Source organism: Schistocerca gregaria, chromosome 4, assembly GCF_023897955.1.
Source record: "Schistocerca gregaria isolate iqSchGreg1 chromosome 4, iqSchGreg1.2, whole genome shotgun sequence".
NCBI classification, from domain to species: domain Eukaryota; kingdom Metazoa; phylum Arthropoda; class Insecta; order Orthoptera; family Acrididae; genus Schistocerca; species Schistocerca gregaria.
Window position 1 is genome coordinate 456,148,666 of NC_064923.1, and position 18,607 is coordinate 456,167,272.

General features: G+C 43.9%; 1 protein-coding gene across 1 annotated transcript in view; it reads right to left on the bottom strand.

Moving 5' to 3' along the window:
* The window catches only part of LOC126268115 (uncharacterized), an 846,423-nt gene that overhangs the window by 512,970 nt on the left and 314,846 nt on the right, over positions 1 to 18,607 (bottom strand). The gene's annotated exons all lie outside the window — the stretch shown is intronic.

Consider the following 18,607-nt stretch of genomic DNA (forward strand, 5'->3'; position numbering starts at 1 on the left):
ATGCTACATGTTTAGCGTGACTGATCTTCAGTAACAAGATACAGCATCAATAGAAAACTCCTTGCTGGTATTTACAACTAAATGAGAACATTGGTCTGTTTACAGTTCTAGGAATATCTCAAGGCTGAACGAGTCTGGCGATCTAGAAACTGCAAGCCGAGTGTAAGCAGAAACCTGTCACATTGCAAATGCTGTTGCGATAGCACCAGCTAACATGTGGAGGACTTTCGTAAACTGCGGCAGCTATGAAAAATGTGACACAATAATATGCGTTTCCATAAAATGGTCTGTAGCTTTTTGTTGACTTCATGCGTGTGATGAACTATGCAGCATAAGGATTTAAATGCCCTCTTTTCTGTTGATAATTATTGTTATTTTTCTTGGTGATCTTTACTTCATCAGAGTATTGCCTTAGTGTTTTCCAGTAAGCCCCGTATCCTTAAAGAACAGAACTACTATGTATGAAATAGCGTAAGACGGTTTATTACATTACGAATGAATTAGTGTGTTAAATATTTGCCGCGCGGGATTAGCCGAGCGGTGTAAGGCGCTGCAGTCATGGACTGTGCGGCGTGTCCCGACGGAGGTTCGTGTCCTCCCTCGGGCATGGGTATCTGTGTTTGTCCTTAGGATAATTTAGGTTAAGTAGTGTGTAAGCTTAGGGACTGATGACCTTAGCAAATAAGTCCCATAAGATTTCACACACATTTGAACATTTATTTTGTTAAATATTTCATTATCAAATTGCAAAAGGTGTAGTTGCTACTCGCAATATAGCAGAGATGCTCATTTGCAGATAAGCACAGCAAAAAGACAGTTAACCAGAGCTTTCGGCCAAACAGGCCTTCATCAGAATAGACAACATATACACACACACCCACGCAAACGCAACTCGCACACACATGACCACAGGCCTTCATCAGAATAGACAACACATACACACACACTCACGCAAACGCAACTCGCACACACATGACCACATCGCTGGTAGTCAAGGCCCCCAGAGGCTGTGGTCATATTTGTGTGAGTTGCGTTCGCATGTGTGTGTGTGTGTGTGTGTGTGTGTGTGTGTGTAAAGAGAGAGAGATAGAGAGAAGGGGAGAGGGAAGAGGAGGGAGGAGGAGGAAGATTTATTAGTTATTTGTTCCGTTTATGTTTCACAATTTTGTTTGCTATTGTTTTAGTGGCTAACATGATCAGTGAGTTACTGCTTAAGTTCATTTGATCATTAATTACTTTATTTTTCATTACTAGGACTCTTTGTATATGAAAGCTTTCCTGTAACGTCAGGTGTTTTTTGTTTCAGTTGTTTACCGTAAAAATCTTCATGCCTCGTTTACAAAAAAAAAAAAAGAGCTCTGAGCACTATGGGACTTAACTTCTGAGGTCATCAGTCCTCTGGAACTTAGAACTACTTAAACCTAACTAACCTAAGGACATTACATACATACATGCCCGAGGCAGGATTCGAACCTGCAACCGTAGTGGTCGCGCGGTTCCACATTGTAGCGCCTAGTACCACTTGGCCACCTCGGCCGGCCCTTGTTTCATGTTAGTTGGTTCATTTCCGTGTTATTTCAGATGTTCAGCAAAGGTAGAATGGCTATTTCCATTCTTCCAGTTTCTTATATGTTATTTACACGTAGTTCTGGGATTATCACCTCGAAAAATGCAGCTGTGACCATGAAACCTGGTGATGGTTTTAGTTGAATGTTAATGTAATGCTGTCTAAATGTTCGCTCTTCAATGGGCACGTTCCCACCCAGCCCTAGAGAATGATTTGGCGGAAATTTGGGTTGTAGAAGTCTGCTTTTTGGCTGTTCACGAAATGTTAAAGCTCGAAAATCACGTCCTCGTCATTCTGGAAGAGTGTGCCGCGCAAAGCGGGAGACGTCACTGGCTGCCAAGACATGAAAATACAGGGCTGAGACTAAATTTGACATCCCAAAGAAGCAGCATGTCTGACTGGGCCCCGTACGGAATGAGGTAGGTGTTGTCGTGGAGTGAAAACATCCCTCTGGACAATATCCCGTGACGCTTCGTCTTGACAGCCTCCCGTAACCTCGTCAGAACATTTCGGTAGTATGCTCTTGTGACAGTTACTGCGTACAAGCATAATTTGTTAGCACCACACACCGAAGTTCCTAAAAACACTCATCAGCGTCTTGTCTCGTGATGGTTGGTTCTTCTTAATTTCGGACAGTGCTGAATCCACATGTTTTCACTACTCGCTTTGATCCTTTGTCTCCAGGCTGTAGCGTTACCACGGCACTTGAACACTGTGATTAGGCAGCTAAAGAGGTAGTATGTATTAGTCTGACACAGTTGTTACTGTTGTATCGGCTACTGTGCGAGTCCACACGGACACAAACAAGGAAGGAGAGAAGTTGCGACGGCCGGTAGCAGGAATGCAGAGTAATCTGTACATAAAGTTCCAGATTAACAGAACACTTCATTTACAAAAGGAAAAGAAACGTAAGTTAATTCTCGCTATGAGGTGGCTTGATGTGCTTCCTGTGCTTCCTGTGCCTCCCACGTACAATTACTTTTACACACTATTACTAATCGCAGAAGGCAGGCTAAGTATCGTCTTCCTATTACTCAGTACTGATGCTCTCGACGTCTGCGACCGAACTGTGCCCTACCAGCTATGGACGGTTAGTTAAGTCAGTGTTGACAGGGGGCGCTGAACTCTGTCTTCCTGGAGGTAAGGCGCTGCCCGCTCTTTCCATTGGAGCTAGGGTCAGCATCTCCTTGATGTCATTTCGCGGCGCTGCTCTGGTCGGCGTGAAATCCACGCTTTAGGACCGCACAGTGGCTTTTGTGCTGCTGCCTTGGTTCGGCAGGCTTTTTGAAAGGATGTGAGCAGACACGGAATCTAGCGGACGGCCATCTTCGTCAAGTTCAAAATGTTGTGTAAGAAGCATTTCTTACTGCGGCGAAATTGCATGCGATATGACACGTTGCAATAAAGGTTGTGCGAACTATTGTTATCTGCACGAATCCTCGTTCCCACAGGAGTAATACGACTGTCAACAAGACACGGTAGGCAGCTATAGTTGTGTGTCAGTGCCAGACTCGTCTCGGACAACTTCCAGATATTTGACATATTTACTTGAGGAAAGAGGTGTGGCATTCCTTCCAGCGTTAAAAAGAATTTCGATATGTTAGCTACATTTGACACGCAGCAATGTGTGACCCAAAAATGCACGTAACGCAAACTGGCCAGCGATTACCTTTTTCACTGTAAGCTCTTCAAAATATCAGCTGTGTTTTACGTAATTTGGATAAATTGCAATAACTGGACAATAGCGAAAAGGAAAGCAGTGCACTACCAAGCTCTTTTGTCAGACTAAAGATGCATTTTTTATCGAATAGTTTCCTCAAAATCGAACGAGAAAGATTGCGTAGCAGAGGACATGCGTATCCCAAAACATGATTTTCAAATTTTCACGCGAAAAGTAAAATTTTGTTAAAAAACTAATTCTAAAGACTGGTGTAGCTTTGCTTCGTCTTCATAAAACAATTTATTTTGAGGCATATGAGGTGACTTGAATATTTCTAATTGTATCCAAAGGTATTTCACGAGTACACGAGAGCCGCAGAGGAGCGTACCCATCTGCATACCCTAATTTACGCCCGCAGAGGGCTCACTAAATATGAGGAGTGGTCAAATGAAAACCGAACACCCGTCTCAACGGGACAATTGAATGGTTCCATCCGAAAGTAATCACTACACACATTAAGACATTTACCATTGGAAGAGAAGACTATGTAATCCATTTTTGTAGAACGTGGTCGGCCGCTGATGGATCCTTAGCCGCATCCGCTCTTGCAGTTCGTCGTCCGACTAAAGCAGATGTCCACACATAACTTCCTTCAGATCGCAAAAGATGTAAAAATCACACGGTGAAAGATCCAGGACGTACGGAACATGCTGCAGTGTTTCCAAACCAAATCGTTGAAGCGTAGCGTCGTCCGATTGGCTGTGTGGTGGTGGGTGTTATGGTGCAACTGGGTAATTCCATGCGACCGTATTCCTGGACGTTAACACCTCGTGTTGCCTGTGTCTCCACGGTCAAGAACCTTCATGGGCAGAGATTTACTACAGTCGAAGAAAACAGTCATCATGACCTTACCGGAACATGTGTGAACAGCTCTGGATTTCTTTGGCGGAGAAGATGTGCGATGTTTCAACTACTGACTATGTCATTTGCCCTTGGGCTGCCGGACAGATTTTCAATCGTTGATAACCAAAAGAAAGATTTGCGTGGACGTTGATTTTTCCAGCACGAGGAAGTACAATAGCGGGTGCTGTTATGGATTCGTCAGTGGCCGACTACTTTTTATGAAATAGAAATTCATCGCCTCGTCTCCTAATGGGATAAATGTGTTAACACGTGTGCTGATTACTTTTGAATGGAACCGTTCCACCGTTCCGTTGTGACGTCTATTCGGTTTTCATTTTACTGTCCCTCATACCATAAGGAGAATTTTGGAGTGATATCTTCAATCAGGAAAATGCTATTATCTTTTTGTACATCTAAGATGCAACACGAAGAAGGACTTACCTGTAGCTTAACACGTAAGTGACATAAAGCTATTACATCCTGAATTCCTGTTGTTACGTATCCACGGAGGGAGAGATCAGAAGACCTAAGCTGAGGTATTTCGTCAGAGATGCAAACCAGTGCCCTTTCGAATGGCCATCTGCGTATCTGGAGAGGAATTCTAGCAGTGTAAAAGCAGGCTCTAAATTGTATAGCCTTGCGCCCATTTCAAGGTGTGATAATCTTGGCGAAATGGATTTTTGCTACTGAGACGTGTTGAGAGAAGAATGGTTTATAAACAAGTATGCCGTTGGTAGATGGTGTCGCCTAACACGACGATTGCTTTTAATAAATAATTTGGTTTGTGGGACTGAAAACACATACTGACCAATTGAATACAAGTCATATCCTGAATGAGATTTGTCACAGCAAATATAGGAATCTGAGACAAACATAGATTTCTTCCGTGTTTCGACTTAAATTGACGGTTTCTGTCTCAGAATTTGCCTAGAATTTTCTGACACGTTCTAGCAGTCTCCCGAAATAACCTCATAAATCGACTGCTGTGTCTAAGCCCTGCGTCTGCTACATTGGAAAAATTCTCTGCCACAAAATCCTCTACTGACCCAGTGCACAAAAATAAAAATTTACACTCTATTGTTTAAAGTTTGCGTTGAAGTGGTAATTGTTCCATACGTAGGAAAAGGACCCTGAAATCATATTTAAAATTGGCAACAATTGGCTTAAATACCAACTCTGTATGAAAAATTTACAAATTATTAAACACTATGAACACAGTTTGTCAGGAATTGCAGTGAAGTGAAGAAAGTAATCACTGCAGAATTTAGCTGTCAGCTTGTGGCGTAAAGGAAACAATTAAAGAAAATTACTGATCTGTATTCCAATCCTGTCTCTAGCGCACATTATCCTGTTAGCATATTTAATCGCAACTGCCACTTGCTAGTGTATGTTGAAAATTAGCTGCTCGTCGTAAAGAAGCTCGTTTGCAATAATCTGGTATAGTGTCTGATGAAATTAAATGCAAAATATGCAGAATATTACTGTGCGGGATGCATGACACAGTTGACATGAATAACTGGGCAGTTAACAGACCTGTAAGAGATCGAAAGCAGGCTTAATAGTTTGTGCACCAACTACTCTTGCTGTAAAAACCTGTGAGTGCTTGACACCTGTTAATAGTTATGCGTATCTTATATGTTTAAAAATACTGCTTGGCCAAAGTACATAACGGAAATTAGTCACAGTTCAGCAAATAGTCTAGAAATGCCACTGGTTACATTTATTATTTAAGGGTCGGTTAACCATATGGATGTTGTGCGACATTAGATATCTCAAAACGAAAGTCATATGGAGAATGCAAAAATTTTCTTTAATCTAATCAAGTGAACAAACAGGAAAGGGTAATAAAGAGAAATGTCTTGAAAACAATTGCAAATTGAAATGAAATTTCTCTAAACTCTGCGTGACCCAGGTTTAATCGGAAGACTGCAGAAACTTCCACACCTGGGCATCTTGCAAAAGAAAATAAATGAGAAAATTATGCGATACGGATTATTGAGCATACAAGATGCACAACCAAATGAGTCAACGAGCTCTACATCTACATCTACATACATACTTCGCAATCCAACATATGGCGCGTGGCGGTGGGTACCTCGTACCACGACTAACATCTTCTCTCCCTGTTCCACTCCCAAACAGAACGAGGGAAAAATGACTGCCTATATGCCTCAGTGCTAGCCCTAATCTCTCTTATCTTATCTTTCTGGTCCTTCCGCGGAATGTAAGTTGGCTGCAGTAAAATTGTACTGCAGTCACACTCAAATGCTGGTCCTGTAAATTTCCTCAGTAGCGGTTCACGAAAAGAACGCCTCCTTTCCTATAGAGACTCCTACCCGTGTTCCTGAAGTATTTCCGTAACACTCGCGTGATGATCAAACTTACCAGTAACAAATCTAGCAGCCCGCCCCTGAATTGCTCCTATGTCCTCCCTCAATCCGACCTGATAGGGATCCCAAACGCTCGAGCAGTAGTCAAGAATAGGTCGTATTAGTGTTTAATAAGCGGTCTCCTTTACAGATGAACCACATCTTCCCAAAATTCTACCAATGAACGGAAGACGACTATCCGCCTTCCACACAACTGCCATTACATGCTTGTCCCACTTCATATCGCTCTGCAATGTTAAGCCCAAATGTTTAATAGACGTGACTGTGTCAAGCGCTACACTACTAATGGAGAATTCAAACATTTTTTCCTATTCATCTGCATTAATTTACATTTATCTATATTTAGAGTTAGCTGCCATTCTTAACACCAATCACAAATCCTGTCCAAGTAATCTTGAATCCTCCTACAATCACTCAACGTCGACACCTTCCCGTACACCACAGCATCATCAGCAAACAGCCGCACATTGCTATCCACCCTATCCAAAAGATCATTTATGTAGATAGAAAACAACAGCGGACCTATCACACTTCCTTGAGGCACTCCAGATGATACCCTCACCTCCGATGAACACTCACCATCGAGGACAACATACTGGGTTCTATTGCTTAAGTAGTCTTCGAGCCACTCACATACTTGGGAACCGATTCCATATGCTCGTACCTTAGTTAGGAGTCTGCAATGGGTCACCGAATCAAACGCTTTCCGGAAGTCAAGCTGCTCATAAAATGGTTTAAACTACTACCTGATCAAAACTTACATTCTTCAGGTAAAGTGAGGGGGAGCCACTCATCACCAGACGATAGCTGGGAAGCCAATATATTTTAAAAGCCAAGTTCTCTCCTAAATCTTCTGCAATTCTCAAGCCCCACTTGGAGAGGAGATTGAATGCTGCTTGCTAAAGTTGACAAACGAATATGTTTTCTTTTTTACATAAAAACAGGAGAAAACAACAGAAAATTCCCATTCAAACCTTGCAAAAAGCGTCATTACTATTTATAACGTTGGTACTGGTTTCGAACACACTCTTTCCATCGATCAGCATCGACCGCGCAGTGTCTGGTTACAGAGGCTTTACTTTGGATTGAAAAGCGCGTTATTTTGCACGGAAGCAAACTTTCTCACAGCAGGAAGTCAGTACATGTCTCCGCCCTGATGTGCGGACAAAATCAAATAACACGCACCACTCTCACGGGAAAGCTGTGGCGACTTGCAGCATTCGTGCCTGTTAAAACGGATTAGTACCAGGAGCTGTCCACAATGAGCATTTTGGGAGACGTGACCATTTCCGTAAAAACTGCCGGGCATCCAGATGGCACTCGCTCCCTGGTATTCAGACAGCGTGAGTAGCCTTACGCCGACCTAACGGGAACGCTGAGCCCTCCGGACCCACTCCCTTCTGGCGAGAAATCTTAATATTGACACTCCCTGCAATATTCATCAAGCTTACACAATTAATTATAGTGTAACTGTGACAGATCTGAAATAAAATCGCAGAGCGATATGCGACAGTCATGTTGCAATGTGCTAGATTAAGTACTAAATGGTTAAAATTTGTTTATAGTATTATATGTACTGTCGGAAACAGCAAAGGACTTGGAAGAGCAGTTGAACGGAATGGACGGTATCTTGAAAGGGGGAGATACGATGAAAATCAACAAAAGCAGAGAATAATGAAGTTTTGTCGAATTCAGTCAGGTGATGCTGAGAGAATTAGATTAGGAAATGAGACACTTAAAGTAGTAAATGAGTTTTGCTATTTGGGAAGCAAAATAACTGATGATGGCCGAAGTACTGAGGATATAAAATGTAGACTGGCAATGGCAATAAAAGCATTTCTGAAAAGAGAAATTTGTAAACATCGAGTACATATCTGTCAGGAAGCCCTTTCTGAAACTATTTATGTGGAGAACGCTGAAGATTAGATGGGTAGAACAGGTAAATAGTGAGGAGGTACTGAAGAGAATTGGGGAGAAGAGACATTTGTGGTATAACTTGAACAAAAAAATGAATCGGTTGGTAGGACACATTCTGAGCAATCAACGGATCGCCAATTTAGCACTGGAGGGAAGCGTGGAGGGTAAATATCGTAGACCAAGATTCAGAGGGATGTATGTTGCACTAGTTGCTCGGAGATGAAGAGGCTTGCACAGGACAGAGTAGCATGGAGAACAGCATTAAACCAGTCTTTGGACTAAAGACAACAACAACACATCACATATTACCCAAGAACCTTAAAATAACAACATAATAAACTCCTTAATGTGGCACATAAGAAATTGATCTGCAGAAGCTCTTTTCGCATATCTGTGAATCACCAACGGTGACTGATGGGATGGATCCTTCATCCGGACCTCGACCAATTTCCTTCCTCATGCTTCTCCTACTGGGCTTCTACTCTGTCTTTGATGACAACACTGTTGATGAGGCCACTGAGAATACTTTAGTGACTTATTCAATTCTGCATCAATCAATATTCTTGTAGTCTAATGGGGGCGTAGAACTGATGCATATATTCTTCACAATACTTACAAATGTTTATTCTGTGCCCCGTACAAATTTTATGGTACCTCAATCAAAAGTTTTCTGGGCTATGTAAATGAAGTATAGTGTATCAATACAGTATAGAAATGAAGTATAGTACATGAATAGTGGTTAGCAGAACGGTCTCACATTTGAGAGCATGTCAGTTCAAATTTCCTTCCGGCCATCCAGGTTTGGGTTTAAAGTGGTTTGCCTCACACGCGTGAAGATAGTACCAGAACGGTTCGTTTGAAAAGGACGCGTCCGATCTAAGTTCCGGTGTCTCCCCTGTCAGAGCTTATACACCGACACTAATAGCCCTTCGTCAGTGGAACATCGAAGATTAATCTTCCTTCCTCTTTCCTTTGTTCCATGTTTTCGTACGTGACTGACAAATGATCGGATGTGATATGTCCACTTCTACGTACAGTATTTTTTTTTCTCTGGCTATTACTGTGACAGACCTATTACCAAGTACATTGTGCCTAAATCATCTGTAACAATTCAAAGAAAACTCAATGCAGCATAGCTTACGTAATTTTTATGATTACGCTATCATAAAAGTTTACAGTAGAACACAAAAGAAATCACACTTACTCAGCGCTTCTTAATCATAAATGCTAATTACGCGAGAAAGATTTCTGCATAGAACTTTCACTATGATTGAGGGCATATGTATCCCACGATAGGCTACCAGGGAAACAGTGGAACTTTACTGCATCTTATTGTCATGTATCAATGTCCCACTGATGAAGGGAAGATTCGTGTCAATGAATTTCACGCTCTAACTGACGTTTGCCACATCACAAACGTTGCCAATGCCGAGCACTTGTAACGTGATTACGAAGTTGTAGAGATGCTCTATTCACTGATGTAAATCTGTTTTCTGCGTAACTTGTTTTTGCGCTGTCGTCTTCTCAAATTCCGGATGTATCTATGAACAGCCGTATACGTCCCTAATCTCCGTGTTGGAAAACGAAACTCTGAGAAATATATATTTTTTTTCATTTTGTTACTTCTCGCTCTGAAATTAATTAAAATAACCATGAATTAATGTCTTTCACTCCGAAAAGTATTGGTAGTGAAAGGGGTACGTTATAATATTTATTTTGTGCCCAGCGACTATGGGTTAGTGATCTAGGAAAGTGAATATATGCCGACTAATGAAATCATCACACTGGCTTGTGACTGGTGACGGTGTGAATACGATGGTAATTTCTTCAGAAATCAATTTATGGCGTTCTAATACTACTACGTAAGATTTTGTTTGTGACTGTGCTTTTTCAAAGCCATTACACTTCAATCATTCATTAAGCTATATGGGGTGAGAGAGATCGTTCTTTTGTTCCACTACAACCGCACTTGAAATGCGTATCTTGCTAATCATATGACGGTACATCGAAGCATTCTTACACTTGATGGATTTGGCAGGCGTTGTGATTGTTTTAACCATGGGAATTAGATACAAATAAAACCAATGCTCCTCTTGGAGCGACTTATTGTAACTACGTATGTGTTCCCGGATCTCTGTGACAACGAAATGCACAACCGGCTACCTTGTTGTCACTACAGGCTGACAGTCTTAATTCATTTTTACATTACCTTTTGTTACAACATTTACATTTTTATTGTCTATACGTTATTGCGATGTGCCAAAATTTACAGTTTCCTGATGTTGCGCTGCATTCGCAATTGTCATTTAACCAAGTTCCTTCAATAATTCACTACATAGTGTTATAAATGGGTCTGGGCACGATGGGACTTAACAGCTGAGGGCATCAGTCCCCTAGAACTTAGAACTACTTAAACCTAACTAACCTGAGGACATCACAAACACCCATGCCCGAGGCAGGATTCGAACCTGCGACCGTAGCGGTCTCGCTGTTTCAGACTGAAGCGCCTGGAACCGCTCCGCCACACCGGCAGGCATAGTGTTTATTCACATAGATAACTGCGAGACGCCACTGTCAGGTTTGCGGAAGCTAACTTCTGTTAATTTCGCACATCACATGGAAAATACGCAAAATTAAGTTAAGCCGAATTCCTAAAAGACATTAGTAAGGGATATCTCGGAACGATGACGCTTTTCCGTCCAGTAAATGCTGTACACGAAATCTGTAACACGCTCCGGGGTCGTTCGTCACCAAAGGAATCTTTTGAGGCTACAAATTAGCAGACGCGCTTAGTCTTCATGCCGTTGCTCAGCTGGGAGTGCCTCAATAATTTTCCAAGACAAACGGCGCCGCCAGCGGGATATCTTGTACATTTTCTCGGCCACGTCCGCCCGGAAATTACATACACTTTTAAGAGTTACTCAAGAGGGCAGAGGAACAGTGGTTTATTCCCGTCTTGGTCTCCGAGGGAATAGCCAGCGCAAAGTGTTCCACAGTCCTAATATCGCCTATGGGGATGTTATGGGTAGTACGAGTCCCTCCAGTTATGTGGTACGTGGTACGCTTGTCGCAGTACTCGTACTTTTGCAAACGACGGCAGATCCGGTGATTTTGTTTTTGTATTGAGAAATGGGACATACGATTAAAATAGATGTTTGGACTATACCGATATAGTGCAGGGACGGATTTCTGGCCACGACATGGGGGAAAAAAAAGATCCAATGAACATGTGTCCGGAAATGCATCGTCACCCCGGCAGGTGGCACTGAGTGATGGAAGTTCTTTTGACCAAGGGCCGTGTCTGCAGCCTACAGATGACGAATATGCAGACTGATACTGATGATGCAAGTTCTAGTAAAAGTGGCTTCGTCGGTAAAGAGAACAGATGGCAGAAATCCCATAATTATGATGATCTGGTACAAAAATCATCGAAGAAATCCTTCTCGTGGAGGGAAATCCGCCGCTGATAATCCTTGTAGTCGTTGCAGGTGATAAGGTTAGTAGTGGATGTTATGCAGGATGCACTTCATCGTACTTCGGCTTACACATTGTTGACGGGTTACTTGCCTGGAGCTTGTACAAAGGTTCGTCTCAATAGCCTGTAGAACCCAGTCCTCCAAATCTGGTGTAAGCTCAGCCCGACGCCTCCCTGAAAGTTCGTCATGGTCACACAAACGCCCGAAAAGAGCTTGAAATACTATGCGATGTGGTAGGTTTCTATGAGGGTATAGCCGTGTTGCGTCTCGACAAATTCCATCTGCTTGACTGCACACAAACACCATCTCCGCTTGTTACCAACATTGATACCGGATCATTCTGCTGCTTACAGTAAGCTGCGTCAGTCACACGGTCTGCAACACACGGAGAACGAACGGCCCGTGGTCAGAGGACCTTTCATTCGTCAGCGCCATCTACCGTGGCAACGATGCATTTCCGGATACATCTTCATAGGACCTTTTTCTTCCATTTCCAGCCAGGAATCCGTCTCTGCAGTTTGTCGGTTTTATTAATGTTAACCCTTTATACTTGATAACAACAGTGAGAAAATTACAGGGTACTTCAGTTTTACAAATAATGCTAAAAAACATCCAAAGAAATTTGCAGAAAGTGAGAAACAAGAAATATTTGAATAAGAGCCATATTATTCTCTAGATCTTTTGGTTTTAGCACTGAACACTAGAGTATGAAATATGTCTAACATTCTTATGAATTTTTTAAGTGTTATAGTAAAGGTGTAATTCTGTAACTGTTCAGTCGCACATGATCTTTCCAATAATATATGTCATTATATTTAACGTAATATATAGTTGACTCATCAAAAAGTGAGAAAATATGATTTATTTTAGTGGGCGATTTACAGATTTCACCGTTACCCACATTCATATCTTACTGTCATTGTTATTTACTTGCAGTTCCGTCTTTTTGAAAGATTCCATGTGCTCCTTGGACAGAGATTGTCCTTTACTACTTTTCACTAGAGACGAGATTTTTGGCCTCCATGGATGATGAGAAACATTGCTCGAAACCCATTTCAGTATCACTTTCATTTGTTCAAGACGTGCCGTCATCATTGCACTCCTCATATCCATTGCCCGCACAATCGAGCCTATACGACACCACACATACCACCAACTCATCTTGTAGAAAAGGTAATATTTCATTTGCCACTTCTTTCTTACTCTGCAAAATTCATTGGGTTCCTTCCTGTTGACATGACAACTTTGGCAACTGTTGTTGTAGATATAATGTTTTGTTTTGTTTATCGTTGTCATTGCTGGAATGTGTGTGAGTTCCTAAGGGACCAAACTGCTGCGGTCATCGGTCCATAGACTTACACACTACTTAAACTAACTTATGCTAAGAACAACACACACACCCGTGCCCGAGGGAGGACTCGAACCTCCGGTGGGAGAGGCCGTGCAGTCCGTGACATGGCGCCTCAAACCGCGCGGCGTTGTCATTTCTCTGCTTGGTATCAACACTATTAGCACTGTTGTGACTTATTCGTGGACTAAGTAGTTCAACTACGCTTCGTACTCGAATGCTGTGTTCACCAATGGATACTTGCAGTCCTGCCCCCTTCTGTCATTAGCACCCAATATTGTAGTTGGATGGTAGACATGTGGAGCGTCAAGGGCTGTAAACATCATTTGCCTTTTCGACTTCGCACAGAAGGGGTTCCCACTGAGACGGTGACTTTCAAAAAGATAACGCGAGACAGCATATTGTCCGTGACCGAGCGAGGTGGCGCAGTGGTTAGCACACTGGACTCGCGTTCGGGAGGACGACGATTCAATCCCGCGTCTGGCCATCCAGATTTAGGTTTTCCGTGATTTCCCTAAATCGCTTCAGGAAAATGCCGGGATGGTTCCTTTGAAAGGCACTGCCGACTTCGTTCCCCGTCCTTCCCTAATCCGATGAGACCGATGACCTCGCTGTTTGGTCTCTTCCCCCAAACAATCCAATCCAATCCATATTGTCCGTGCTGTCCTGGATCAAATGGTTCAAATGCCTCTGAGCACTATGGGACTTAACATCTGAGGTCATCAGTCCCCTTGAACTTAGAACTACTTAAACGTAACTAACCTAAGGACATCACAAACATCCATGCCCGAGGTAGGATTCGAACCAGCGACCGTAGCGGTCGCACGGTTCCAGACTAAAGCGCCTAGAACCGCTCGGTCCCAGCGGCCGGCATGTGCTGACCTGATCTTGCTGGATACAGAGGGTGATCGGCTATTGTCCTATTCAGCAAATTCCCCAGATATCTCACCCAATGAAAACATATAGTCGTTGTGTGGTGAGACACTACGATTGATGAGCTCTGCCATAGAATCAGAGGATGACGGACCCATATTTGCCATCTAAGATCAGTTTACCTCTATGCCCAAGTAGGTTAGACCCATCGTTGGTGTCAGAAGAGGCAGCCCTGTATACTAAATTTGGCACCCGTCACACCCCCAAATCACACAAAAATTTAGTGATTCGTTCCTCCTCCTGTAATGTATGCGCACGGTAGATAAAATTTCATTATACTCTACTCTCCCGGGTGTTGCAATTTAAATGGCCCGGCGGTGTATGATTACTCTGTCACGCACATGATGGAAAGCGATCCGCAACTAGTGGCTGCGTGCTCCCACAGTGTAGTGCGGACAGCGGAGGCGGCGCCGCCGTGGCCGTGCGAGGTGAGGTGAGGTGAGGGAGGTGCCAGCGGCAGTAGCGGCGGCGGCGGCGGCGGCGGCGGCGGCGGCGGTGCTGGCGCCGGTCGTTACGCAAGACGTACGCCGGAGCGAGGCCCGCCCTCGCACCACCAGCCGGCGGCGCCCGCGCCGTGCCGGCGATTACCAATTATTGATGGGCCGGACGTGGCGAGTAATGCGGTGTCCACGCGGCCGTAATGCTACCTGCCGGCCGGGGCACACAACGGGCCTGTCAACGCCAGCCGCCGTGGCTGCCGTAATTACGAAGGCCAGCGGCCAACCGCCTCGCGTTCCCCGCCGTAATTGGGGCTCCGTGCGTGACTCGTAATGGGACGCGCCGCCTCCTGATCTCTGGCCGAGCACCGTAGGCCTTGCCGACTCCCAGCGGAGAGCGGACTTCCGCCTGCACTCTTGTCCAGGGCGTAAATAAGCGATAGGATATTGCGAAAAGATACATCCGGATTGGTGAGGTAAAGTTCCACGTTCTGGCCCTAGACGGCCGCCGTGTCATCCTCTGGCAATGACGTAATCGGATGCGGTTGGAAGGGCATGAGGCCGACACACCGCTCTCCCGACCGGTGTCGGGTTTCTAGACCTTGGAACCGCTACTGCTCAGTCAAGCATTGGCGTTATAATAATAATGTTAATATAGGTGCACAGTGGCGTTCTAAAGAAGATCGTTACAGTATTTTCTAAAACCAGTCCACAAGGGATCAAGCTACAGGATGTGAACATTACAAGAATTGCCTACGCAGTTGATGTAGCACTAATAAGAAGTTCCAATAGATAATTAATCAGAATGATGCAAAACTACTACAAAATTAGCCGGCCGTGGTGGCCGAGCGGTTCTGGGCGCTACAGTCGCTACCGTCGCAGGTTCGAATCCTGCCTCGGACATGGATGTGTGTGATGTCATTAGGTTGGTTAGGTTTAAGTAGTTCTAAGTTCTAGGGGACTGATGACCACTGCAGTTAAGTCCCATAGTGCTCAGAGCCGTCTGAATCATTTGAACTACAAAATTGCTGAGAAAACAGGATTATATGTCAATGAAGAAACCCATAAATGATGCACCTCTGATTGTAGATGGATTCAATTCCAAGATTTTTGACCACTTCAAGTACATAGGAAGTCTTTTTAGTAATAACAACAGAACAGATATAGAAATAGATACCCGTTTATCAACAGCAAACAAGACACTTTTTAGTTTCATAAAAATTATAAGAAAAATATCACTTAGCAGCAGCTTCAGAATCCGCTTATATAAATCTACCATTATACCTGTGATGTTATATGGATGTGAAACATTAATATTTAGAAAGAAAGATGAAAAAACTGTTAATATTCGAAAGAAATTTTTTTTACCTGTATACGACGAAAATAACATGGAATGGAGAATAAGAAGAAATGAAGAATTAAGAGGGCTGTAGAAGCACCGTAACATCGTCGAAGTGCTCAAGAGGAGAAGGTTGAATTGGGCTGGCCATATAGCAATAATGACAGAGAATAGACTACCTAGAATGGCATTCAGAAATAGATCGAACAAGAGGAAGAGGGAGACCCACAATCAGATGGCGCGATAACATTCGGGAGGACATAACTAGGATGAACGGCAAAAGCAACTGGAAAAACAGCGCCCTGGACAGGCAGAAGTGGAAGAGGCTCATAGAGCAGGCGTATGGTCGATAAGGCCCTTGCCACATGTAAAGTAAAGTAAGTGATGATTACTAACATTATGCAACGTTGAGTAATATGTTGTCACTGGATTGTGCGAGAGGGCAAATAAATTTGCACAGTGGGCCAGGTGACATTGTATTACATCAGCCACATAAGAAGACGGCCATTGGTCGACTCCAGAAGGCAACAGATATACAGGCAACAGAAAGGATGGATCTGGTTGGCCCAAAACCCAAGGAAGCACTTTCCAACCCTATGGCGAGGTAACAGAGCGGCAGTCGGGAAGGGACGGCGGTGGTGAGCAGTTGCGTGTTGGTCATAAATACCACTGATCACCGTGGAACATGACTTATCGGTTAAACTGTGGCACTCTATAGAGTTTGTTACACGTAACTGTAATTGTTTCAGCGCGATACGTGACTGACTGTAAGACCGTTTAATTTGCATACGGCGCAGATGCATGAAAAGTGATTGTGAAGACATGTTTTGTAAACCACCACAAAGGAAAATACTAGGATTAAAAACGGCATCCCTCCAAAAAACGTGCGCGCTATTATTAGACCACTAAGTCCCGTCAGACTTGACACGATTCTTCACTGTTACAGCTACTCATCCAGATCCTGAGCCTCGCCAGTCACCTACCAGAGCTTCTACTGTGCAGAGAGGACAGCATCAATATGAAAGACACAGGTCAGTATATTTCAGGTACCTACAGCAAGATAAGACGAACGTGTGTATCTATACATGCAACCTCGTCGAGTTCAGACGATCTATCACCAATAGTCTCCCTGATCGGCCTTTCTACGAGGTGCATTCAAGTTCTAAGGCCTCCGATTTTTTTTCTGATTAACTACTCACCCGAAATCGATGAAACTGGCGTTACTTCTCGACTTATTCGCCCTGCAGACGTACACATTTTTCACAACGCTGACGCCAGGATTCCATGGCAGCGGAGAAGGCTTCTTTAGGAGTCTGTTTTGACCACTGCAAAATCGCTGAGGCAATAGCAGCACGGCTGGTGAATGTGCGGCCACGGAGAGTGTCTTTCATTGTTGGAAAAAGCCAAAAGTCACTAGGAGCCAGGTCAGGTGAGTAGGGAGCATGAGGAATCACTTCAAAGTTGTTATCACGAAGAAACTCTTGCGTAACGTTAGCTCGATGTGCGGGTGCGTTGTCTTGGTGAAACAGCACACGTGCAGCCTTTCCCGGACGTTTTTGATGCAGAACAGGAAGGAATTTGTTCTTCAAAACATTTTCGTAGGATGCACCTGTTACCGTAGTGCCCTTTGGTACGCAGTGGGTAAGGATTGCGCCCTCGCTGTCCCAGAACATGGACATCATCATTTTTTCAGCACTGGCGGTTACCCGAAATTTTTTTGGTGGCGGTGAATCTGTGTGCTTCCATTGAGCTGACTGGCGCTTTGTTTCTGGATTGAAAAATGCCATCCACGTCTCATCCATTGTCACAACCGACGAAAAGAAAGTCCCATTCATGCTGTCGTTGTGCGTCAACATTGCTTGGCAACATGCCATACGGGCAGCCATGTGGTCGTCCGTCAGCATTCATGGCATCCACCTGGATGACACTTTTCGCATTTTCAGGTCGTCATGCAGGGAATCGAACCCCAGTCCCCCACACGCCAGTCGACCGCTCTGACACTCTGCTAAGGAGGCAGACTTCACAAGACTAAACAAGGTAAATTTGCTAAATTGGGGCAAACTGCAGGAAATGATCCCTAGAGGAGAAGAAGCTACAAACGGCGTTTAGATATATGGTCCGAAATACATTTCAAGGGAGATAGAGGCACTTGAAAGTGAAGACAAGACTTTTGACAGTTTACGTTCGAATGACTGAAAAAACACATGAGAATACAACAGGCAAGTGAGAATTTTGTGCCTGTACTTCAAGAGGGACAGTGGGCTGGAGCACCATCCCGTAGTAGCCACATTACCCTTCATACCACAAAACGCATGTCTTCCAGCATGGGAGGTAGGGCTACCCAAAGGAAGTCCAGGTCTCACCTGTGAAGCGTTGTGGAAGAATTGCTGATCCCATTTGACAGTCGCTAGTAATCCCCACCCACACACTAAGGCTGAACTGGTGCTAATGATTCGTTGCCACCATACCCTTGGGATTCCCCATTGCAAACAGATCGGGTGATGAAGGTTGACTATGTGGCCCCTCGTAAATGTAGCCCCATCTGTGAACAGGATGGATGACAGGAAACACAGCATCTGCCTGGTCTGATACCGGAATCACTGTCTAAGATCTTTTAGCTCTGTCTTCATCTGCAAG